The sequence below is a fragment of the Cygnus atratus genome, chromosome 1 (assembly GCF_013377495.2).
Source record: "Cygnus atratus isolate AKBS03 ecotype Queensland, Australia chromosome 1, CAtr_DNAZoo_HiC_assembly, whole genome shotgun sequence".
In the NCBI taxonomy this organism is placed as follows: domain Eukaryota; kingdom Metazoa; phylum Chordata; class Aves; order Anseriformes; family Anatidae; genus Cygnus; species Cygnus atratus.
The window spans coordinates 97,088,248-97,101,978 of record NC_066362.1 but is presented as its reverse complement, the minus strand read 5'-3'; positions in this window follow the sequence as shown (position 1 = coordinate 97,101,978).

Here is a 13,731-nt window from a genome sequence, read left to right as displayed (position 1 = left end):
ACTTACTACTTGCCAAGACACCTCAACTGTGTACATTGCGATTATACCGATGATACCAGCACAGGCCCCTCATCAGCTATTCTGGCTTTGTGGCTACAGAACCAGCAAATGATAAGGTCTCTCCTATTTCATAAACATAAATGTCATGGGTCTTACTCCACAGCTGTTCTGAACTCCACACTTACTTTGAAACCAATGGGAGTTCTGTGCACAAAGCAGATCCCGAATAGTCAGGGTCTGTCAGCTCTATAATGTCACAAAATATTCCATGTGTGCAAATATTTGGATTATTACTTATTAGGTGTCAACAAAGTGCAAATATCAACCTGCCCCAGAGATGCATTATAACTTTCCAGGGTGGGAGGATGGGGGAAGGCATCGAATTCTCATAAAACAGCCGCATGCCTGATACCAGCTCTGAATGCTTGTGATAATACCCGCCGCTTTTCAAGTCCTTTCCATCAAAGGACTTAAAAACCGTTCCTGAATTAAGGCTGACATTTTCATTTAGAGGTGGCAGGTGGATGGAGGCAGTACATCACTAATTTGAGACACTCTGGGTCCGATTTCCAGAAAAGTCGCTACTCACAGCTTCTGTTTGAAATTGCAAACCTTGAGCAAAACTAAGATACCTCACAGAGCCTCTTCTTTGATATAGGCAGGGGCTTGTTCTCTAACCATTTCACTATTTTTCCTGTCTCTTTTGTTGACTGACGCTGCTTTAGCCATACCTTTTCCAAAAAGCCATAAAAGGCATCTGAGATTTTCTGCGTATTGCATGACGGAGTTGGATGCTGAAGACACTCTGGGCTTGTGATTCCATTTCTTGCAACCAGTACTTGCCTTCTGAACTTGTGGAGCATTGCCAGCTCTGTTCTGGAGTTTGAGACCTCAAGAGGTTGCTGGAAAAGGTGATTTACAAGTCACTGACAGATGCAGTTGGGTAACCCAATTGTCTTGGCTCACAGATTTGGAGTCTTGGCCCAGAACCTTCTTTCACGGGGGGTGACACTTGCTGATCTGTGAGAGTAGTTTTTCACTTCTTATTCTTGATGTGAGGCAATGATATGTGAATATGAAAGCAAATACTGGGTATGCTGAGAGGAACTTGACCTTTCTATTCCTCTCAGTCACAAGTTGATTTTGAGATTGCTCTCTTTCTCTCCTTTTTTTAAACAGCTGGCACTTTCCGTGTCCAGAAGGAAATATTTTATTAGAAAGATTAGTGTCTTGGATGCCTTGTGGCACCCTCTGGTCAGCAACAAAGCACACCACAAATTAAAAATGGAGCAGATGCCCCCAGGGAACAAAGAAATGGAACCAGTGGGATATTTTTTTTAACTACTTCGAGGTCTGCATGCTTTTTCAATGTCTGGACTGTTACTGATTCTTATAGTCCTGTGTCTTCAGGCCCTGCTGTCTGTCATGTGTAATGCACATCATACACTGTTGGTGAGCAAATAGCTTCAGTTAATATCGGAAGCTCCCACAGACTTCTTTGCTAAACCAATGCCATCACAAGACTCGGGACCACTCAGCTGAAAGTCCAGGCTTTTTAAACGTGAAAGGAAGGTCTCTAATGTGTCTGCCCTGGAAGGTTAGAAAAGTAAGAGTTTCCAGCTGTTACTGCAGAGTTTATGCAGCAGAGCTCATGTGCGTTCCTTATCTGCTTCAGTGCAAAGTCAGACAGCTTAAATAAGCTATTCCTGTGCAGGATTTGGAGCAGGAGGACACCAGTGACCAGCTCCCATGTGTCAGCTGAAGGGACTATATCCTCTACAGTGCTTCAGCCCCACCTTATGCCCTTCTCACAGTAGGTCAAAACTAAACCCATCACTGTCAACTTCATAGTGCAAGGTAACGAAAGAGAGGAATTAATGGAGGGATAAACTGAAAGCTTTCCGTAGCCTTATGCATTTCCTTCTACTTGATGGCTCAGTGAGTAGAGGTGAAAAATAATTCACCGTGGCTTGGAGTTTGCCCATCACACAGACAGAAATAGATAATGGCACGGGGAGATGCCAGAGACAGAAAATTCCATGACCAGCTTTATTACCTCTCTTGCACCACAAGTTGTGGTAACTTTTCCCCATCCTACTTTGTCTCATGGAGATGGGAAAGGGATTTTCATTGTACATAGGATGCGCAGCATGACAAGTTTGGGATTTTGGTGGGCACTGAAAGGCAATAATATCATGTAAGCAGTCAATAATTAATATTATATTATTCTGAGAGAAGAACTTTTTTTTTCCCCCCCTCAGCAGGGAGCAAGTCATCCAAGCTAAATTCAATCCCTTATGCAGTATTCCAGGAAATTTCCTTAGATTCCTTCTCTCTGGCTTCCATTTTTGTACTGAATGATGCCAAGGAAGTATGTGATTGTAGCATACCTGCACTTTTAACCCTTAGACTTAGAGGATGACACACCATATTCAGTAACAGGGCAAAGCAGTCTGTCCCTTCATGTGTTATTTCATTGTCTGACCTTTCTCTGGGCATGCTGTCCAGCTGCTCCATCCCTTTCTTTACAACTCCTTTGCACACAGCTCTGTTGTCACTTGTAGATCTCCCCCTTCTTTCTGTCCAAGCATGCATGGTGATTTTTTTTTTTAATAGCTTGAAGCATTGTAGTACTGCCAGTCCATCGATTAGTAAAGTGCCCACGTGGCCCTGACTGTAAGCTCTGTTGGGAATGTTTCACTGTGAAATCTGCTCCCTGCTCTCACAAACACCTGTTTGCCTTTCCCTTGGGGCTGCAGTTGGGAGGCATCAGAGATCTGCAGCAAATCTTCATTGCACATTGGCTACAGACATCCCCCAAATGGAGAGTGAAGAGGACACAAGGGAAAACGAGAGAGATGGTCTAGGCAAGAGTTTTGGTAGAAATTGCAGTTTGAGTGAACAGAGTAGTATGCAGCGGCCTTTACTAAGCACTGTAGTGGGAAAATTTTACAGTCTGCCTCTACCCAGAAGTGTATCCATCTATACAGCCCTGAGGCAGGAGCAGTGTGTGAAAATGTTGGATGCTGACTCGTGTAACGCTGTTTGGAAGCAGGTACCAACTCTACAAACTTTAAAGCTCTTATCCCCTAGGAATGTTGCTGTGTAAGTTGTTGTGACTTGATGCACATATTTGAGAAAGCTATGAAAGAGAGTGATGTCATTACTTTTGAGCCACAGTAATAATCTATCAATAAAACAGTTTTCAAGATTGTCAAGGAAACATCTTTTGAAGGAACAACAATGATCATTCATTTAGGCACAATTAAGAACCTGAAATGGAACAACTTGAAACATGGGCTCTTAAAATAAAATATCTTCAAATAAAACAGCAACAACAACCAGACACACACACACACACTCAAGGATAAAGAAGCCAGTAGCTAGTACCAGGCTTTTTCAGAAAGCATATGAAACACAAGCTAATATAGATGAATCGTTTGCTTGGGACATGCTCCTAGCATCCAGATATTGACTGTTTATGGGCTGTGTCACACAATGTTCAGTCCACCAGACAAATAATACACATTGTTTAGCTCCACTTGCAGAGTTTGTCTAATCCCTTTTACGGTAGCTTTTCTGCCCAACACAGGGTTAGATGGTTCCTCTGCAATATCACACCTCTCAATTAGTCCTGGTTAGTTGACAGGTTCTGAGTCTCTTAACAGCCCTGGGAGATAGGTAAAACTAGAAACTATTGTTTCCCTCCAATGAAATGTCAACCTGATTAGCATTCTGGAAATCCAAGTTGGGGTTTGTTTATTTTTTTTTATCCCTAGCCTCTCTTATATGTGCCAGATACCTCTGGGGATATTGCTGGACAACACTCTGTTCTTTCACTGGGCTATTGACTACATGCCAAATAAGATATCTTTCCAATCGAACACTTCTGAAGATTTAGACACTGTCTCTATCACAGTTGGTGGTATCTAGTAAAACAACTCAGTTCATTTACTGCACCTTGCCTGGGTCACTGGGAAAGTCAACTGCTTGGGACTATTAACACCCCATAAAAATACTTTCTTAGCTTTAAAGCAGTCTGCACCTAAACTTCAGCAGCTCTGCGGTGACGGGCTGCCTGAAGGCTGCTGTTGTGAGCCTAATATGTCGCTGATCCTTTGCAAAACAAAACAAAGAGGCAGCACCTAAACAGCAAAGCTGCAGAATAGTACTGAGAATCTCTCATGGAGACTTGAGGAGCACTGTTCCCAGGGCCTTGACAAACCACAGGCACAATGGCTACACCTGCACTTACAGAAAATAGCATGCTAAGCTCATCACGTCCTAAATTTTATGTCCTGATCTATCAAGTTTATGACAGCAAAAATGATTATTTGCATAATAATGTTGCCTATAGAAATGAAGTAATTCTCTGTCTACTGTAGGATGACACTATTCCTCCATATTGCTCAATAAATATCTGGTTCGGGCTCTCCAGCATGGGCTGGGTTTGTGCTGCAAATTATGCAACGTGATTGAGTGCAGTGGAGCTTTGCTGAATTAAGCCATGTGAGCATCAGTTCCCAAGGCCATGAGAACTTGCATTGGTTCGACAGAATTGGAGGGATACTGTGTCTCCACAGAGATGTGGTGTCTGCGTGGATAGCCCTGCAAACTGTCTTTGGTTCCAACAACCATAATGCAGCACCTGGATTCAGTGCCAGCTTCTAAACTCTTGGGTATTTTCCCAGGAACTTAGTTCTCAATGAGCTCCACGTTGCACTGCCTTCATTGTTTGCTGAAAGCTAGCACAGGCATGTGTGTATGTGCTATTATTTCACCTTCAGTGATGCCATAATGATGTAACCATACCTAAAATAGAGTGTAGTTAAGCAAAGGCTGCTGTGAGTGGAGATTGTTCCATCATTTCATACTTGGTGAAAACTACCTGTGTTATTAGCAGTAAAGGCCATTTTTATTTTATTTTTTTAAACAAACTGAGCTCTTTATTGTGAGTTATAGAGAGTTTATAGATCACATTGACCACTGAACCAATTATATTCTGTTCCAGCACATAAAGTTGGGAAATGTCATTGCTGTGTTTAGGATAAACGCGCGACCCATGAAGATGGGCACCATGTTCCCTTGATTCTTGCTGAACTTATTAATTACTGCAGTGTTCATCTCTTGTTTTTTCTTAAGTACGAGTATTATGGGGATGGTTAGAACAACAGAAGGATTGTGGTCTTGTGATGGTCTTTCAGCCTTGTGATGTGGTCTTTCAGCCTTATTACCCATGGCACTATGTAGCGTGCAGCATTTCATCCCACTTCCCTGTTCACTCCTATCTTTTTCTTTTTTTTTTTTAATTATTTTCTTGTTGTTTAGTTTGAGTCTGGCCAGTCTGAAAATTGAGTTATTTCCTGAGCTGAAACCACATGAGCAGCAAACTGTCTCTGTAGTAGGAGAGAGTTAGTGGGAAGGAGCAACAGTGAGAAAGCCAGATGTTTTCTCAAGCCAGTGCCCACAGGCTGTGGGTGTGAACTGTCCATATGTCCTGCGTGCAGCATGTGAGGCAGAAGATTCTGTTGACTTCCACCCTCTTGAGCATGCTTGCCATATTTACAACAAATTCAGCATGAATCTTAACATATATCATAGCTGAGCAGCTGTCACAGGCCAAACTGCATTTTCAGTGTCCCCGGGGGGTAGTTTTGGGGATGGTTGTTGAACCCCACTTTACACCTGTTTGTATAACTGGTGTAATAGTTTTTATACCAGTCTGCGCTTGTCCCTCAAAGACAGTTACCAACAAGAAAATATTAAAGAAAGGAAGGCTGATTCTTTATCTGCTGTAGGAGATGAAAATGGACAGTGTGTACCTGGACTTGTGCAAAGCATTTGATACTGTCCCTGTTATATCCTTGTCTCTAAATTGGAGATACATGAAATTGACAGATGGGCCATTCAGTGGGTAAGGAACTGGCTGGATGGTCACACTCAAAGTGTTGTGGTCAATGGCTTGATGTGCAGGTGGAGATCAGTAACAAGTAGTGTTCCGCAGCGGGGTCACTACTGGGACCGGTGCTGTTTAATGTCTTTGCTGGTGACACGGACGGTGGGACTGAGTGCCCCCTCAGCAAGTTTGCTGATGACACCAAGCTGTGTGGTATGGTTGACATGCTGGAGGGAAGGGATGCCATCCAGAGGGACCTGGGCAGCCCTGTGTGGACCTCATCAAGTTCAACAAGGCCAAGTGCAAGGTCCTTCCAATGGGTTGGGGCAATCCCAAGCACAAATACAGGCTGGGCTGAAAATGGATTGAGAGCAGCCCTGAGGAGAAGGACCTAGGGGTGTTGGTGAATGAGAAGCTCAACATGAGACAGCAATGTGTGCTTGCAGCCCAGAAAGCCAACTGTATCCTGGGCTGCATCGAAAGAAGCATGGCCAGCAGGGTGAAGGAGGTGATTGTCTCCCTCTGCTCCACCCTTGTGAGAGCCCACATGGAGCACTGTGTTCAGCTCTGGGGCCCCCAGCACAAGAAGGATATGGAGCTGTTAGAACGAGACCAAAGGAGCACCTCTCCTATGAAGACAGGCTGAGGGAGTTGGGGTTGTTCAGTCTGGAGAACAGAAGACTCTGGGGAGACCTCTTTGCAGCTTTCCAGTACCTAGAGGGGGCCTACAGGAAAGCTGGGGATGGACTCTGTCAGGGAATGTAGTGATAGGACAAGGGGGAATAGCTTTAAACTGAAGGAAGGTAGATTTAGGTTAGGTATTATGAAGAAATTCTTTGCTCAGAAGGTGGTGAGGCACAGGAACAGGTTGCCCAGAAGAGTTGTGGATGTCCCATCCCTGGAAGTGTTTAAGGCCAGGGTTGCACAGGGCTTTAAGCAACCTGATGTGGTGGGAGGTGTCCCTGCCCATGGCAGGGGGGTTGGAATTAGATGATCTTTAAGGTCCGTTCCAACCCAAACCATTTGGTGATTCTATGAAAACAATTGGGGTGCAAGCAGAATTTGCCCATAAACCTCTGGCTTAAAAGACACAGCAGCATGGAGAGAAAGTGGTGGGAGGAAGTGGGAGAGGAAAGGAGAACTGGAGAGGCGAGATAGAAGTGCGTATATAGATGAGAGAGGAATGAGCATCAGCTCCATCTCCTTTTTCTGAGTGGTTGTGACAGCGAGGCGCCATGGCCTTCGCTGACCTCAGCTCTTATCATCCTAGGGTTGATGTGACCTTCTTGCTTCCCTGGTTTAAAAGGTTTTTTATTCTATCAGTGGCCCAGTCCTTCTCCCCACCCCCAGCTCATTTTGTCTTTTATAGCATGTTAATGAGCAAAGTGCTTATGCAAATAAGAGGCAGAAACAATTGCTTTGAATAAGGAATGAAATTGTCAGGATAGAGACAGACTCCAACTTCGCTCCAATGAGTATCTCTGCTTTGTTACTCATGAAGGCCCTCCTGCCTAATGGTACACCTGAAACCACAATCTTGGTTTTTTGGTGTTGGTTTGTTTGTTTGTTTGTTTGTTTTTTAATTTATATGTCATAACATTAACGCTGATACCTGACCTTTTGGTAATACTTTTGTACCGCTTCATATGCCTATAGAATTGTACAAACATTAGCATCAATTTTCATTTTCTTGCTGTACAAAGAGAAACCAATGGGGAGAAGGGTTTCATCTCTCCCTAGCTTGCTATCTCTATGCAAATTTTGTGTCCATTTCTAATTGTTCATTTAGAAAAGTGATTTTATGCTGTTTTATCAGCCACCCTTAGTGTGGATGCAGTCGCACACTAATGTGGAAGTGCTGGAAAGATGTGTAGCTTAGTCAAACTGGATTGTTACTTGTATGCAAATAGAAATGAGGCTGCCTTAAGGGTCTGTTCTGTTTTTACAACATTAAAGCATTGTATATGCTCGTGTGGGCAAATATTTAGAAATGTTGGAGGTGTTCTAGCTAGTGTTGTCCCATTTCAGCAGAGAAAACCTCAAGGATATTTACTGTAAGCATAGCAGGATATGGATGTTAACTCTTTAAAAAAGGTTTTCCTGTTATCAGGATGTTAAACAGCTTCTGAAATTAACTGTGATTTTCTCTATACATGTTCAGAAAAAAAAAAAAAAGTAGGTATTAAAAGTAAGGTGTTTATATGAAGGCTAGAAAAACTAGCAAAACACAGGGTAGGGTTTAGGTACCATAAGGTCCATTTGTTTTCATTCAATGGTGTGATACTCCAGGAGTCAGCCATATAGCTCACAGCATGGGTACAGGGACATTTCTTGCTTTCAACAGCAGGGTCTCTCAAGCACCTCCCGGCTGTGCGGAGGACAGAAACAGGCTGAAGCTGAGAGTTAAGACTAGGCTTTACTTCAGGCCAAGAGAAATGTCTGTGTCACAAAAGCCTTAGACTGGTGACCAAACTTAAGGCAACTTCTTCAGGCCTTTCCCATCCAATATCTCAACAGTAACATTTGTGGGAACCCGATGCATCTTTTATATGACGGCTTGTGAAAAAAAATTCAGTGTCTGTTATGTAGATCCTGTGCTTCCCTCTGTCCTAAGGCATCCAGCATAGAAATATACTTATACATGGGTATAAAAGGGCAGGAGTAATGACTTGGGGTTTGTTCAGAGCCCAACCCCTGCCCAAGAATTCTGTCTTTATTGCCATCATTTTAATTTTGCTTTACTGTCTCATATAAAGATGTAATTCATCCACTTCTTCAGCTTCCCAGAGCAGATGAGACCTGAATCTCTAATGCAAACCTTAATTCTGTGAAAAGTAAAACCAAAGGAGCTTAGTTTTCTACAGATTTCTATATTAAGATTGAGTCCCAGTGTGTCTTCTGGTGGTTTTTAAGTGACAAGCCCATATGACAGCTGTTTTGTCCATGAAGGCATTAAAAGGTCTTCCGCTACCTGCCTGGCTTTTTGCACAAAGCTCTTCAGAGCTAAACATCTCTGAGACTTGTGATTCTCTGCCAAACTGGGTTGAAACTGGCCAATCGACATGGTAGTTAGTAGGAGAGACTCGCATACAGACAGTATGATCACACGATCCAAAGAACATCAGAGTAAAAGTAAGCAGTACCAGATGTTGTTTACAGATGACCAGGATCATCTTTCACCAGTCACCTCTTCTGGTGAGGCGTGCCTTTGGACCTTCAGGAGGGCAGGCTGGGGAGAGGTTGTGCTGGCAATATGCACAAGAGTAGATGTTACACTGCAGGTTTAGTCCTCATTGCTGAGGAGATCATGTCCTCACATGTGAAGTGTGTGTTCGCCAGTGGGTGATGTACACTGGGTCCCCACCTGCAATTTAGGAGAGCGAATTTAATGCATGGTAGCACTAGTTTAAGGGCTAAGCCATTTCATCTGCTTTCTCCCTATCAGGCCCTGTGCACTTGGTCTCTGTAGACTATTCACCTCTGTGTTGTCCAGCTGATTTTACAGGTCTCCAGTGGTGGCAGGGATTTAAAATATTTCCTTTGGCTAGCTTAATGAGGTTGCTGAAAAGGGTTGCTAAAGCTTCTGATAAGCTTCTCGATTTTTATTTTCCTGGCCTTATGTGAATCAGGCTTTTGAATTCAGCCACTAGCACCTGGAAACAGGCCACCAACACTTGGGGGTTGACAACATTATTAATGCAAGTCATTATTTGTGAGAACAAACTCCTGGCTTATATGAAGCATGTGGATTCCTACTGTCTCAAAGGAGGCAGAAATACCTGCTGTATGCAGATAACCTACCCCCCCTCCTCCCTTTCCTAACCAACAATGCCCACACCTCAACCCTGGCCTTCTCCAGCAGCCCTCTTGTTGAACAATGTCTATCTTCTCAAGAGCCCCTTTGTAAAACTCCTAAGGTTTTATAGCAGTGTCAGGCTAACAATGTACAGTATAATTTAGAGGGATAGGCAGATAGAGAGATAGGCAGCTGAACATGAGCCAGCAGTGTGCTCAGGTGGCCAAGAAGGCCAACAGCATCCTGGCTTGTATAAGAAGCAGTGTGGCCAGCAGGTCTAGGGAGGTGATTGTCCCCCTGTACTCGGCTCTGGTGAGGCCACACCTCGAGTACTGTATTCAGTTTTGGGCCCCTTGCTACAAGAAGGACATGGAGGTGCTCGAGAGAGTCCAGAGAAGGGCAACGAAGCTGGTGTGGGGTCTGGAGAACAAGTCTTACGAGGAGCGGCTGAGGGAGCTGGGATTGTTCAGCCTGGAGAAGAGGAGGCTCAGGGGAGACCTCATCGCTCTCTACAGGTATCTTAAAGGAGGCTGTAGAGAGGTGGGGGTTGGTCTATTCTCCCACGTGCCTGGTGACAGGACGAGGGGGAATGGGCTAAAGTTGCGCCAGGGGAGGTTTAGTTTGGATATTAGGAAGAACTTCTTTACTGAAGGGGTTATTAGGCATTGGAATGGACTGCCCAGGGAAGTGGTGGAGTCACCATCCCTGGAGGTCTTTAAAAGACGTTTAGATGTAGCCCTTAGTGATATGGTTTAGTGGAGGTCTTGTTAGTGTTAGGACAGAGGTTGGACTCGATGATCTTGAGGTCTCTTCCAACCTAGACAATTCTGTGATTCTGTGAGGGGAACAAGAAATTAATCATTTGGGTTGGACCACAGTAAGAGTTTCTCAGATTACTTTTTGGTGGCGGTGAGAAGAAAACGTAAAAACAAAAACCAACCAACCAAGCAAGTAAAAAAATAATAATAATAATAACTTGGAAATAACCTGGTTCAGCTTGAAATTGTATGTTTTTGTTTGTTTGTTTTTGATCTGTTTTCACTTTTTTGGTTCTTTTAAGATTATTCTTCTTTTTAATCGTGTGCAGAAGTCTATATCTATTTGTGCAGACCCATTTTTAAAATATCCAAATGAAGGTGTGAAGGTAAAAATACTTACAGGCAGGGAAGCAAGATGGCAGAATGCAGCCCAGGTTTGCCAGAGTATAGCCATACAAACTAACCAGGTACCTTCTTTGGGAAAGTAAAAAAACTTTCCAGAGAGAAAAAAATGTGTCAAATCTCATTTATTTTGGACTACAGAAAGGTGATACCACATGGGAAATTACTACTGAAGGCTGGAGAAGACAGGGATTAGGAATAAAATTGCAAAGAAGGAGTGCACTGATGAAAATAGCTGATGAAACAAAACTGAGGCACTTTCAAGACAAGAGATATCGTGAAGGAAGCACTGGGTGACCTTAAGGATAATAGAAACAGCAGGAAATTAGACAGAGCAGAGTGAAAGGTTATATTCTTGGGATTAACATGAGAATTTCTGCTACGTGCCAGAATAAATAAATGCATAAATTGGAAATGACAGAAGGGGGAAAGGACCAGGGTATTAGTCATCCTGCGATCAGCTAGTGCAACTGTGAGCTGCCTCTGGGATACAGGTGAGAAACCAGCAAATGCAATTTTAGGATGAGAAGGATTTCTGAGACAGACAGGGAATTTTTAATGTCTTTGTATACGGCTTTGCTGAGGCCTTATCTGGAACATCGTCTTCAGCACCAGGCAGCCACGTGGCTAGATGAGCTCCAGCAGGGATGGATGCTGAAGAAGGCTATGGGGGTGTCCAGGAGGATGGAGGGCCTATCTTATGTGAGGAGACTGCAAAAGTGCTCCACTTGTCTAACAAAACAAAGGCTGAGAAGGGATATGATTATTCTCTATAAACACGTTAAGGGGATAAACGTCAAGGAGGGAAGAAGAGCTATTTAAGCTAAAAGACAATGTTGGCACAAGAGCAAATGGGTATAAACTGGCCATGAATAAAAATGGGAAGAAAATTAGAGGAGATTGACTAACCACTAGAGAAACGGGGCTGTGGAACAGCCTAGCGAACTGGTGTAGATGAGGCATATATTTACAAAGGTGGAGGCATGAGGAGTGCCTGTGCTCCCCATTAGTGGCTGGTGAGTGCTCCCACAGCTTGAGCTTATGCAGTTCTTCTCCCTCTTTCTCTCTGCCCCAACCCCATTATGATTAGGTCTTGACTGCTCTTGCTAGGATGGAGGCAAAATGACCTAACTACATTTAGGCTATTGTTTGATCAGTTGATAAAGGTGTTTATCTAACATGCTGCCTGCAACAGGAGAGGATTAGCTTCTGTACTGCAGGGAACACTCTGCAGTATGACGTTCTGATGTCTTCTCCATCTCCAGTATGGAAATGAATCCTCAGTTTTTCTTATCTTTAGTGCAACACTGTAAGTTCATTGCAGCAAATGAGAAATTGTGTGATAAAAGTAGCTATGTTTTGGAGGGCTGTGTTTAATTCTGTGCTTCCTCCTTTTTTCCCTGCTTACCTACAAGTTAGATTTTGGCCACTTTTGATAATGTGGAGAACAACTCAGGCGCTGAACATATTTCTTGAGAGAGCTGTAGCTTCCTCTTCACATGCAAAGGAGGATGGGACAATGGATGGTAAGGAAAAGGGAAGGTGAATTGTTTCTTTTCATTTTCCATTGACTCACTGGTCCCTGCATTGTGCTTCCAACACAGCTGAATCACCAGGGAAACCAAGGCAGGACTCTGATCTCATTTAGGCTAACTTTAATTAGAAAGAGAAAAAGAGAAAAGGAAGAAGAACAGGAATTTAACTGTCACAACAGATTCCCGGTACATTCCTTGGGGTAAATAATCCCAGGTAAGGTGAGTCAGGTGGAGCAGGAAGGCAGCAGTTCAGCATACATCTTCATTTCAGTGTGAAGGAGAGAGACGGAGATCAAGATATTGCATGCTCATAAGCAGAGTATTGCTGAACTCTTAAGAATTGCTTTGACTAGTTCAGGCTCTATCTATCACATTTGACATTCACTAACACGTAGGATTTTTTCAGCTTTCACACCTCTCTCACACACCAGTCCCATTTAAATGTTGAATATTGCCTTCACTCCTCGCTGCTAGGTAAGGCCCTGCTCGTGAACATCTGTCATCTTTGTGGTAGCAATGGGTTGATAGAAGAAGAGAAGAAACACGAAAACTGCTCAGGCTTCAAGCTTTGTGTATGGGGAGAGCACCAATCACGAGCCTCTAATGTTTGGGTCAACGTGAGGTGTAAGCAGGGGTGTATTCTAGTGCCCAAAACAAGATTTGAGAAGCAGACTAGTATGATGATTTTGAAACACCAGTACAGGGAGGAGAGCAGAGAAGTTCCCAGTGTCATGCTGTTCTGTCCTGTGTTTGGAATTTTGTGTTATATTGTCTGTACTGCAGTGCATTTAAAATACAGTTCAAATGATCAGTTTGACATGTTAATACATATGATCACAACCAAGGCCTTATCAAGTCCTTGGGAGAATTATTTTACTTCATCTGGAGGCTTGAAGAAGTCATTTGCCAGCCCAGGCTGCATCTCCCCTTGGACAGTGTGGGTACAGCCATTAAAAATGTGAAACATACTGACAAACCTGATAATGGTGGTAGTGCTGTCCTAACGAGACTGGGGAAATAACTCTCCAAAGCACATGCAAGTTGTCTGAAGTCTACCTAATGTAGGGTAGACTAATCTAATTTTAATCAAGATATGGCTGTAGCTCCTACAGCTGTACTCGAATTAGGTTTGCATTTGCTGGCTTACATATTGAAAGCTTGGAGTTGCCGCAGCACAGAGTTCAGGCCAGGCTGCAAAGCCTACCTGTGAAACAGGGCAGGCTTGGCTCTATACAGCCCCAGCCGCAGTAGGAACACATGTGGGAGGGAGTTCTGGCTTTCAAAGCATCATCCAGTTGAGCTGCGTCTCTTTCTCATGTTTTCCCCTTAGTCCAACTAAAGTCT